The sequence below is a fragment of the Pinus tabuliformis genome, chromosome 8 (assembly GCF_031772625.1).
Source record: "Pinus tabuliformis cultivar Carrire ecotype Pingquan chromosome 8, CPIR1, whole genome shotgun sequence".
In the NCBI taxonomy this organism is placed as follows: Eukaryota; Viridiplantae; Streptophyta; class Pinopsida; order Pinales; family Pinaceae; genus Pinus; species Pinus tabuliformis.
The window spans coordinates 5,771,555-5,783,939 of NC_142294.1; positions in this window are offsets into that span (position 1 = coordinate 5,771,555).

Genomic DNA, 12,385 nt, shown 5'->3' on the forward strand with positions numbered 1-12,385 from the left:
CGGAGTGGATTGGTCTTCTTCCTCCGCCTAAGAGCCTCGGACAACCTCCTTTGGAACACTTTCATCTTGGCTTTACATACATGCATTCTTGCCCAATAGTGATTCTTCATGTTTCTCAATAGCTTTTTCTCTTGGTTGGCCTTAGCCAACAGCTTCTCCAAGTGGGCATTCTCCTGAATGAGCAGTGACTCTCGATCAGCAGGCAATGGATCACCGGGCCTCCTACGGTTCAAGACTCGGTCGCTACGAATCCTCCATAGCTCATCAAGTGCCTTCTCCTCCTCTAGCTGTGTGTTCCGCTGCTCCAGGTAAGTAATAGTCCATTGAGCACCCTCAAGTCTCCTCTGTAAAACATCATTTTCAGCCCTGAGATGCTGAATGATCTCCTTCGCCTCTTGGCTAGGAGAACTGACCTCAAGATCAATCACCGGATCCTCATGAATCATGGGCTCTTTGCCCCTCTGTAGTACCTGTGCTGGTGAAGAAAGCGAGGCCCCTTCCACCTAATGTGGAGATAACACTCGCTGTGCTGACGATGAAGGCGAGACCCCTTCCACCTGCTGTGGAGATAGTACTCGCCTAGCTGCTGCAAATAAGGCCCTTGGGCCTTTCTGATAAGTGACCAAAGGAGTGGAGCTGACATGTCGGGTGACGGGAGCATCAGGCTTCTGAGATGGTCCTCCCTCCTCATGAATGACCTCCTGCTGTGGCTGAGGTGGCACTGTGAAAAACTCACGGGAGATGAACTCCTCCTATGAGATGCCCTGCTGAATCAACTGATGTGAGACTATGAGCTGAATCAAGCCGTAATGACACAAGCTCCTGTACTGCTGGGCCGGGGTCTTCCTCTGCAACATGGGCACCATCCTCTGAATGTTATGAAACAAGAAGACCGGGATGTTCATCATCCTCACTCGGGTGAAATGCATCAAAAGGCGAATGTGATATGAGTACACCTGTGAAAATCTGCCCTCACAGGTAAAATAATGCATAATAAGCCTCATGAGGGGAGCATACTCGCTCCGGAGAAATCTGAATGGGAAAACACCCGTCAAAAGTCTCACAAATGATGGCCGGACATAGGGCTCAAAGTGAACAAAATCAAGCAACCTGCGCTTAGGCCACACCTCACCCACATTTGGTATCCCTGTAGCCTGTGAGATCACCTCAGGTGTCAGTGTGAAGTTCACCCCTGCCAGAGTGACATGTTCATCATGGAGGTGTAAGACAAATAAGCGGGCCAACTCTCTATGATGCTGAATCCGAGAGATCCTCTCACAAAACTGATAGCAAGACATGTACTGGAAGCAATTCACTGCCAAAGGACAGGCCTGTAATTCTGCCAAAGAAGTAGGCTCCTCCCTCTTATGATGTCCTCCCTTACCCCCTCTACGAGGCCTCCTCTGTTCCTCAACCTCTGTAGATGATGAATGGTCATCACTTTGCTCATAAGTTTCGGTTTCCGACATGGTTTTGGAGCAAAGTGGACAAACTGAACTGCTGTCTCTGCCTGCAAAAAGTGCTGAAATCTATGTTGTTTCAAGGGGAACCAAACATGAGGGAAATGTTAGGGGAGGGAACTGTTTAACCAGGAATGGGAATATATAAAAATAACAGGGAGTTTTTAAGGGAAATTTTGCAAATCATATTCATATAGGAACACATATTTGTAATAGGGAAATCATTTGCAAAGATTATTGCATATGGGAAAAACATGCATAAAAGTGAACATGGGAATATATGCATACATGTTTAATAGGGAAAAACAAAAGGGAAACCATATACCAAACATGTTGACATTTTACCAACAGTTTTTGTTATCTTGCATATGCATATGGTAGAGGGGAATTAGGGTTTTCACTTTGTTTTGTTTTTGATGCTTTGGGAGAGGGGTAGGGTTTTCAGTTTTAGTGATTTAGGGATGGGAAGGGGATTTGTATTTCATTTATAAAATAATCATGGGAAAAGAAATGTACATATGAGTGTGGGCAAAAGGGAAGGGAAGGAAACCAATCAAAGGGAAAAACAGCTTGAAACACCATAAACCCTAGCACAATTTGGTCATGAACATTGCAGCCATATAAATCTATTCATTTGCAAGTTTTGAGGTTAAAATCATAGCATGAAGGCTTACATCCATCACCAATCTCAAAAACCATGTGTAAAGAGCCTACCTCGACCAATTTAGATGATTTGAAGGGAGATTGAGGAATTTTGTTGAAGTTTGGAGGCAAACGGTTCAACGGGTCAAGCAGGCCTCCCAACGGGTCGCACCCGTAGTAATTCTGCACTGCTGAGGGGTTCTGGACGGGTCGCGCACCGCCCAACAGGTCGCGCACCTCCTTCAACGGGTCGCACACCACTCAGCTGCCCGAAATCACTGTAATTTCGCTCCTCTCTTCAATCACTCTCTCAAACTTCTCTTCCAAGCGTTGGGATGCACAATGAGAGTAAAAGGAGGGAAGTTGAACCTTTATAAACTCCTTTTTGAAAAAATTTCATCCATAAACCCACTTTATAAAGTTTATTTTTGACACTTTTTAAAACACTGATTTTTTGGTTTCCTTTATCCTGAATTGACTTTTCGAGCGCTTTGCCTTGATTCTTTTTGCAGGTAGATCATCTGAGGGACTTTCGCAAGGGGACCAGGGTTATTGCTGCCTTTTTGAAGACTTTTTGGAATTTCATTCTTTTTACAAAAATTTAACATGACCTTGGCTTTAAAAACAGAGTTTTTAAATCCAAGGTTTAAAATGAGCTGTACATGATGAAAATATCAAAGAAACATGTTTACAATCCTCCCTCTGGCTTGCTGGCACTCAAGGACTTTCAAAGACATGACCTTGCAAGGATAAATGACCAAAACCCTAGACCTAGGACCTTTGACCTTAAGACAAAACAAGACAAGCTTGAAAAACTTAATGACTGATATGACCTGATCCAGCAAAACCAAGAGGGGTATAAATAGACCAGCTCCTCCATCAGGGTTATGGCACGCCTAGCGGGATGCAAAAATTTGACACTGATGAGACACCTACTAATGCAAAATGCAAAGAGCTTTGATCACTGATGGAGGGCTTTCAAGACCGACACTAACATTGGCTCCAATGGGGATGGTAGCTCCTTGGAGGTACCAAGAACCTTAGACCTCTGGGAGAGCAGACTAGTGCTTTTAGCCATTGGGCAATGGAGTCAAAAACTCAAGCTGAAATGCATGACTGAAAACCGATTCAAACTAACTTAACAACAAGACTGAAAATGGACTAACAAAGGACTCATGACTCAACTAAAAACTGACTCAATACTTAAACACAATCGACCAACTGAAAATGATGCTCAAAGTGGAGCTTATTCATCACAACCTACTCTAACAGTTTCATTCATCACCTGATCAAGTGAAATGAAACAACCAATGCAACCAAGTAAGTATCGCATCTGCTGTTTGAAATCTCCGCAAGTTCTCACTTATGACCAACAAGAGAGAACTACTGAAAGGCAACTCCCATGACAACTTAGAAACAAATCCATTGAATGATATAAATTCTCTATCCGCCTCCAAAAACACTGCATAAGGATCATGAAATTCAAGCACACTGGAACTTAGCTCATCTAATAGATTACTTCTCGTTTCCTCATACCATGAATGCAAACTTTGATTTGAGTCTTGTGACGAGACCTCTGCTAAAAATGACAAAGAAACTGGCTGCCGGATCAAATTCATATCAGCACATGTTTCAAGCTCACCTGTAGTTAATGGAGAAAGACTTTGACCGCAAACCTCATCCAAAACATCAGCTATTGGATCATGAAAAACTTGAAAAGACTGCTGCAATGTATCCATTGAAAATGTATGACATCCTTCTTGTTGTTCATCTTTTTCTTGAGAGATTTTATGAAGATTCTGCCTTATAAACTGAAATGCTTCGAAACAAAAGGGTATAGAATCTTCCTACATCATCAAATCATGTATTTCGTCTTCCACAACTTCATCTGTAATCTGTCCTTCAATTTCATTTAGTGGCTGCAAATCTGATGCTACAGGCTGCTCAAGCATTTTGTTATCTGTCTCATCCTCAACATTAACACTGAGAGATTGCTGATTTGTTATAGGTTGTTCATTTGAAGATCTACTATGCAATCTACCCTTCAAAAACTGAAATGATTCAAAACAGAATGGTACGGAATCACCTTGAATCATTAAACCATGTGTGTCCACTTCCAAGTCTTCAGCTGCAACTTGACAATCAATGGCTTCCGGGGGTTGCAAATCTGAATATGTAAAGTCTTGAACAAAATTTTCATTGCTCTCAAGATGATTCAAATCAAGACTTGTTGACATTTGATTTCTGATTGCATGGTAGTTATCTCTGATGAACTGAAACAAATCAAAGCAAAAAGGCAAAGATCCTTCACTTACTTCAAAATTTGCTGCACTTTCCTCGTCAATGTCATCGCTGATATGTGATGGCTGAACATTGTATTCAAGCTGCTGAAAATGAACTTTTTCCTCCCACAAACTAGCTGCTGATTTGTCTGCAATATTAGCTTCTCTTTGGAGAACATAATCATCATCATACTGATCAAACCGAGGCAAATCATCGGTATAAAACATATCATCAAGCATGCAGGTCATATCAACAGTGCTTTCTTCGCCAAGGTGATCTACAAGACAATCATTATCAGATCTATGACAAATAGGATAAGAAACAAAATATTTTGGATCAGCAACTTGTTCTTCTTCAATCAGTGAGCCTTGAACATCATAATCATTCCTTGAGTTGATCTTGTCCATCATCTTTTCCACGGCACTTACCAAAATTTCAAGCTTCACCTCTAAAGATGTTGATTTTTCCGGATATATGTTTTTCATCTCTTCTTCTTTCAACCTTGCCCTTCTGATCAACAGATGAGCTTCTACACTTACTGCACTGTTTTGCATCTCGTGAAGTGTTGCAATATCCCTTTCTCTCAGTTGAAACTCCATTTCCGGATCAAAGGCACCCGGATAGTGCAAGAGAGCAGATCTAGGAGAAGGTCTTATATCAACTGGCATCGAATAATAAACTTGGTTAAATCTGGCTGAAAACTGTTGTACTGTCTCCCCTGGTAATCTTTTCAGCTGGTTATATTCTTCTACAATCAAGAAAAGGTTCTGTCCGATCATCCACCTATTGAGAAAAACTTTGACAAACTGCTGGAAATCTGAAATGCTTGCATCAGGCAGGGCTTTGAACCAACTCTTCACTTTGGCTTGCAAAGAAAGAGCAAAAAGCCTTATACTAACATCTTCTTCATCAACTTCACAAAGATCTAGAAAATTCTCAAAATTTTGCACATGTTGCTCAGCGTTGACATTCTTACTTTCACCATCAAACCTCGGCAAGTATAGATCATAGTTTTTGGGGAAAGCATGAAGAACAGAAGGTAAAACAAGAGGTTTATACCGATCTGGAATTTTACAAGGTATAGGGGTATGTACAACAGGTATAGAATTAGTTTTGGTCACTTGAGTTTCATCAACTTGAAGATGGCCATCACAAAATTCGGAAGAAAGGTCTTGATCAAGCTCAAAGGTATGCAAATCTTTGGTATTCACAATCTTCGAAGGAAAAGAATTAACTGTAGGTCGAGGATTTCTTCTCAAATACAGTATACTTTGCAAAGACCTTTTTACATTCTCAGGAAAAGAGGAGAAATAATTTATGACAAACAACAAAATGTCTTGGATGAAATTCCAACTTGAGTACCTGATCTTGCCATATTCTCCTTTCATGTTTCTGCTGGTCGGGATCATCCTCCAGTGGAGTCTTTGGATCTGATCTTGAAAATGATTTAGAGTCGCCAAGTGAATGATTTCAGCCTTTCAAGTGTCTGATCTTTGTCCACTATCAACAATCAGATCTGAACTTGATACATGTACTGGGGTAAAATGCAATCGAAGTGTTGTTTTTCACAAGCTCACGGAGATGGACTGAAGCAGCGTTTATCTACTAACGCTGATGTAAAACAAGAGCGTTTTCTAAGGCTACCTGGCGTAACTTCAGGCTCCGTCTAAGACTTATGAAATAACACGTCAATGAGCAAAGGATTAGTTGTTCTCCCCAGTATGGTCGCCAGTATGTTAGCGCTTGAAATTTCACCTCAGGCTGAGAAAGGTAAACCTCAAGGCTACATCAAACCATGCAGCCTCGTAGCTAGCCCTACGGGGCAGGAGAAGGTTCTCTTCGGTCAATCTCGGTAGATATTCAATGGGATGAGATGAACAACAAGGTAACACTGATATTAGGCTAGTAAACTGATAAAAAAGGTTGATTTGGGGGTTTTTGGGGTTTTTGGTGGCAAATTGAGGAATTGCAATTTTGGGTGCGGGGATTGGACACAGTTTCTGCAGGGGGTTCCTTGGGGCGAGGTAGGAAACAGTATTGATGCCTTAAACTGAGATGGATGATCAGGAATGAAAGATGAGGAGCTAAAGAGAGCAAACACTGACTTTGAATTCCCTTTAGACAGTAGAAAACATTGAAATTAAACAAATTTAAAAGCAGAGCATGGCTAGCATGAATTCATACTTTAACACTTCATTTGTTTAATGTGCAGCAGTAATGGTAAGGAAATGATTCACATAACAAAGCTTACAAGAACATTGAGAAACACACCATCAACACATGAGTCCACAAGAATCCCAAAGATGACTGCAAAACCCTGGTCTTCCTTAGCCAAAATATACAATGATAGCTTCTCCCTCAAGAGTCCAACCATGAAAATGAGCAAGAAAGTACATAATATAGATGATCTAACCTCTTTCCCTGCCTCCATGGGTCGAGCTCACTATCCTAGGAGCTGTTTGAACCACTTCTAAACTAAGCACTACAAAATAGGCAGTCAAAACAACTTGCCTCTATAAACTTGGAAACCAGTTCATACATTCAATTTTTACCCTTTACATGAAAGAAACTTCTAGAAGAGTTAAACAAGAGTAAAAGTATCCAAAAATTGTCACAATGACATCCAAGAGGACCACCATCCACCTCAAAAAGTCAAAATGGAGCCAAATTGCGTTTTCTGGGCTGAACTGGTCAAATCTGGCAAAGTTTCCTCAACGGGTCGCGCACATTTCCTCAATGGGTCGCGCACTTTGGAGCTCTGTTTGGAGGCCTTCCCGGTGTCAGAATTGGGTGCAGGATAGCTCGTTGGAAAGGTCTCTGAGTCTACTTTCCAACCCAACTAGAATTTTTGGATTTGGAGGTAATTTGCCCAGTCAAAAGTCAATTCTCCCAAGACTGCTTCTGCAACTCAAAAAAGGGGCAGAAAGTCAAATTTTGCCTGTATTTTGACCTTCTGGAGGCCCAAATCCCCATAAAAACTCAAATCCATCCATAGGCATGTGTAAATTTGGATGAAAAATCTAGAAATGTTGAGTTTTTGCAAAACGGAGCTACGATGACAAAGGGTCTCACCAGGGGTGAGACCCGTTGAGAAGCCAAAACCTGTAAATTTCCAAAAAATACCAAAATTACCCAAAATTCTCAAAAAAATTTGGGATTTGTGCTATAGCTGATGCTAGTGAGTGCCATGATCTTTGAGGGATGCCTCAGCCAAGATACAAAGTGGATTGGTCTTCTTCCTCCGCCTAAGAGCCTCGGACAACCTCCTTTGGAACACTTTCATCTTGGCTTTACATACATGCATTCTTGCCCAATAGTGATTCTTCATGTTTCTCAATAGCTTTTTCTCTTGGTTGGCCTTAGCCAACAGCTTCTCCAAGTGGGCATTCTCCTGAATGAGCAGTAACTCTCGATCAGCAGGCAATGGATCACCGGGCCTCCTACGGTTCAAGACTCGGTCGCTACGAATCCTCCATAGCTCATCAAGTGCCTTCTCCTCCTCTAGCTGTGTGTTCCGCTGCTCCAGGTAAGTAATAGTCCATTGAGAACCCTCAAGTCTCCTCTGTAAAACATCATTTTCAGCCTTGAGATGCTGAATGATCTCCTTCGCCTCTTGGCTAGGAGAACTGACCTCAAGATCAATCACCGGATCCTCATGAATCATGGGCTCTTTGCCCCTATGTAGTACCTGTGTTGGTGAAGAAAGCGAGGCCCCTTCCACCTGATGTGGAGATAACACTCGTTGTGCTGAGGATGAAGGCGAGACCCCTTCCACCTGCTGTGGAGATAGTACTCGCCTAGCTGCTCCAAATAAGGCCCTTGGGCCTTTCTGATAAGTGACCAAAGGAGTGGAGCTGACATGTCGGGTGACGGGAGCATCAGGCTGCTGAGATGGTCCTCCCTCCTCATGAATGACCTCCTGCTGTGGCTGAGGTGGCACTGTGAAAAACTCACGGGAGATGAACTCCTCCCATGAGATGCCCTGCTGAGTCAACTGATGTGAGACTATGAGCTGAATCAAGTCGTAATGACACAAGCTCCTGTACTGTTGGGCCGGGGTCTTCCTCTGCAACATGGGCACCATCCTCTGAATGTTATGAAACAAGAAGACCGGGATGTTCATCATCCTCACTCGGGTGAAATGCATCAAAAGGCGAATGTGATATGAGTACACCTGTGAAAATCTGCCCTCACAGGTAAAATAATGCATAATAAGCCTCATGAGGGGAGCATACTCGCTCCGGAGAAATCTGAATGGGAAAACACCCGTCAAAAGTCTCACAAATGATGGCCAGACATAGGGCTCAAAGTGAACAAAATCAAGCAACCTGCGCTTAGGCCACACCTCACCCACATTTGGTATCCCTGTAGCCTGTGAGATCACCTCAGGTGTCAGTGTGAAGTTCACCCCTGCCAGAGTGACATGTCCATCATGGAGGTGTAAGACAAACAAGCGGGCCAACTCTCTATGATGCTGAATCCGAGAGATCCTCTCACAAAACTGATAGCAAGACATGTACTGGAAGCAATTCACTGCCAAAGGACAGGCCTATAATTCTGCCAAAGAAGTAGGTTCCTCCCTCTTATGATGTCCTCCCTTACCCCCTCTACGAGGCCTCCTCTGTTCCTCAACCTCTGTAGATGATGAATGGTCATCACTTTGCTCATAAGTTTCGGTTTCCGACATGGTTTTGGAGCAAAGTGGACAAACTGAACTGCTGTCTCTGCCTGCAAAAAGTGTTGAAATCTATGCTGTTTCAAGGGGAACCAAACATGAGGGAAATGTTAGGGGAGGGAATTGTTTAACCGGGAATGGGCATATATAAAAATAACAGGGAGTTTTTAAGGGAAATTTTGCACATCATATTCATATAGGAACACATATTTGTAATAGGGAAATCATTTGCAAAGATTATTGCATATGGGAAAAACATGCATAAAAGTGAACATGGGAATATATGCATACATGTTTAATAGGGAAAAACAAAAGGGAAACCATATACCAAACATGTTGACATTTTACCAACAGTTTTTGTTATCTTGCATATGCATATGGTAGAGGGGAATTAGGGTTTTCACTTTGTTTTGTTTTTTATGCTTTGGGAGAGGGGTAGGGTTTTCAGTTTTAGTGATTTAGGGATGGGAAGGGGATTTGTATTTCATTTATAAAATAATCATGGGAAAAGAAATGTACATATGAGTGTGGGCAAAAGGGAAGGGAAGGAAACCAATCAAAGGGAAAAACAGCTTGAAACACCATAAACCCTAGCACAATTTGGTCATGAACATTGCAGCCATATAAATCTATTCATTTGCAAGTTTTGAGGTTAAAATCATAGCATGAAGGCTTACATCCATCACCAATCTCAAAAACCATGTGTAAAGAGCCTACCTCGACCAATTTAGATGATTTGAAGGGAGATTGAGGAATTTTGTTGAAGTTTGGAGGCAAACGGTTCAACGGGTCGCGCAGGCCTCCCAACGGGTCACGCACCTCCCAACGGGTCGCGCCCGTAGTAATTCTGCACTGCTGAGGGGTTCTGGACGGGTCGCGCACCGCCCAACAGGTCGCGCACCTCCTTCAACAGGTCGCGCACCACTAAGCTGCCCGAAATCACTGTAATTTCGCTCCTCTCTTCAATCACTCTCTCAAACTTCTCTTCCAAGCGTTGGGATGCACAATGAGAGTAAAAGGAGGGAAGTTGAACCTTTATAAACTCCTTTTTGAAAAAATTTCATCCATAAACCCACTTTATAAAGTTTATTTTTGACACTTTTTAAAACACTGATTTTTTGGTTTCCTTTATCCTGAATTGACTTTTCGAGTGCTTTGACTTGATTCTTTTTGCAGGTAGATCATCTGAGGGACTTTGGCAAGGGGACCAGGGTTATTGCTGCCTTTTTGAAGACTTTTTGGAATTTCATTCTTTTTACAAAAATTTAACATGACCTTGGCTTTAAAAACAGAGTTTTTAAATCCAAGGTTTAAAATGAGCTGTACATGATTAAAATATCAAAGAAACATGTTTACAATCCTCCCTCTGGCTTGCTGGCACTCAAGGACTTTCAAAGACATGACCTTGCAAGGATAAATGACCAAAACCCTAGACCTAGGACCTTTGACCTTAAGACAAAACAAGACAAGCTTGAAAAACTTAATGACTGATATGACCTGATCCAGCAAAACCAAGAGGGGTATAAATAGACCAGCTCCTCCATCAGGGTTATGGCACGCCTAACGGGATGCAAAAATTTGACACTGATGAGACACCTACTAATGCAAAATGCAAAGAGCTTTGATCACTGATGGAGGGCTTTCAAGACCAACACTAACAGGCTGGATTATATTGTGACTCCTTAGACGCCTATATATAGAAAGGAGGTTTTGTCATTTGTATCATCCAAGAATTGTTCATTTATGTAATGTAAAGGAGGTTGCCCCCTCGAAGAGGCTGAATTCTAGGGCGTGGATCTCTCTTTTCTATCTTTTTGTGAGCTGGTTTCATAACAGATAGACATCATATTTATATAGGGTTTCACCTTGAACCGAAGGGACACGTCTATCTAGAGGTAGGTCGACATGAACGGTTGATCATAAGTCGAATAGCTTTAAAAATTATATTTTTCTAACTTAAAAATTCATTTTCTCTTTAACTACCAGGAGTTTGAGGGCATGTGAGGGCTTGTTAGAAGGAGGAAAAAATCCTCTTTAACATGGTCTAGGTCCCATTGAGAAAAGATGCCTCTAAGGTGTAAAATTATTTTTTCTTTGTGACTTCCCTTAACTTTTATGCATAAAAAGTCTAGGACAACATGAGGAATGTTTGGGACAATATGGCTTCTCCATTGTTTGCCTTCTTCAACATCATAGGATCGTGTAGGGCATACACATCATCATGATAGTGTCCAAGAATGAGTATATCATCCATGTCATCACATAATGGTGTAGTGATATGTTATAGTGCAACATCATTAGGAGAACTCCAAAATAGTCTTCCAACCCTCAAATGATCTCCAACCATGTTACCACCATCAAGTGTATGACATCATCAAGTATCATCAAGTGTGGTCATTCTTCAAGAGTCTGACATCATTAAGTGTATGACTCCATATGTCATTAAGAGTTAAGGTCTAGATCATCAAGTGCATGCAACATTAGATCAAGGACTTCTTAGGACTTCTTTCATTAGTGGTTTGACTTCTTCGTGACTTGACATCTTCATTGATGGTATCCTGTCAACCAAGAGTCATGACATCATCATCTGGAACCAGGCATCTCAAGAATATTGACATCTCGGTCAATGCCATATTGACATCAATGAAAACCTTGATTAACACATGCATGGCCTTGTATTTTCCTGTCACTTCTACAATGTCTCTTTTACTTGTATATGGATCTGCTTGATCTTCTCTACAGATTTTCAGCCCTTAAGGTGTCCCTTGGAAGATCCTCCCTCACTCCTCCTTACTGCCCATATGCGACATCGAAAGGTGAAGGCATGAAATATCCAAAACAATTTTCAAATGGGAACTTACTAGTGGAAGTGTGTACTACTTTGTTATGAGAGTGTTCTATATATACCAAATTTTCATACTAGTTCTTTATATGCTTCTGACTAGAACCCCTCAAAAGTTGCATCAAAGTTTTGTTGACTACTTCTACCTACCCATCTGTCTATTGATGGAAAGTTGTAGACCTCTTAAACTTGGTGTCCATCTTCTCCCACAATGTAGTCCAAAATGCACTGCAAAATCTCATCTTCCTGTCTAAAATGATGCTGCTTGGTATCCTAAAGTGCACCCATAACCCGTCCAAAGAACAAGTTTGTTACTTCTTTCCAGTTGATGGTCTTTTTGCAAGACATCAAAACACACATATTGTTGAACCTATAAACTACCATGAATAGGTATTCATGTCCCTTCCTGGTTGTTAGTAAACCTCCCACAAAATCCATGGAAATGTTTTTCCAAGGATGAGTGGGTATAGGTAAGGGATGATA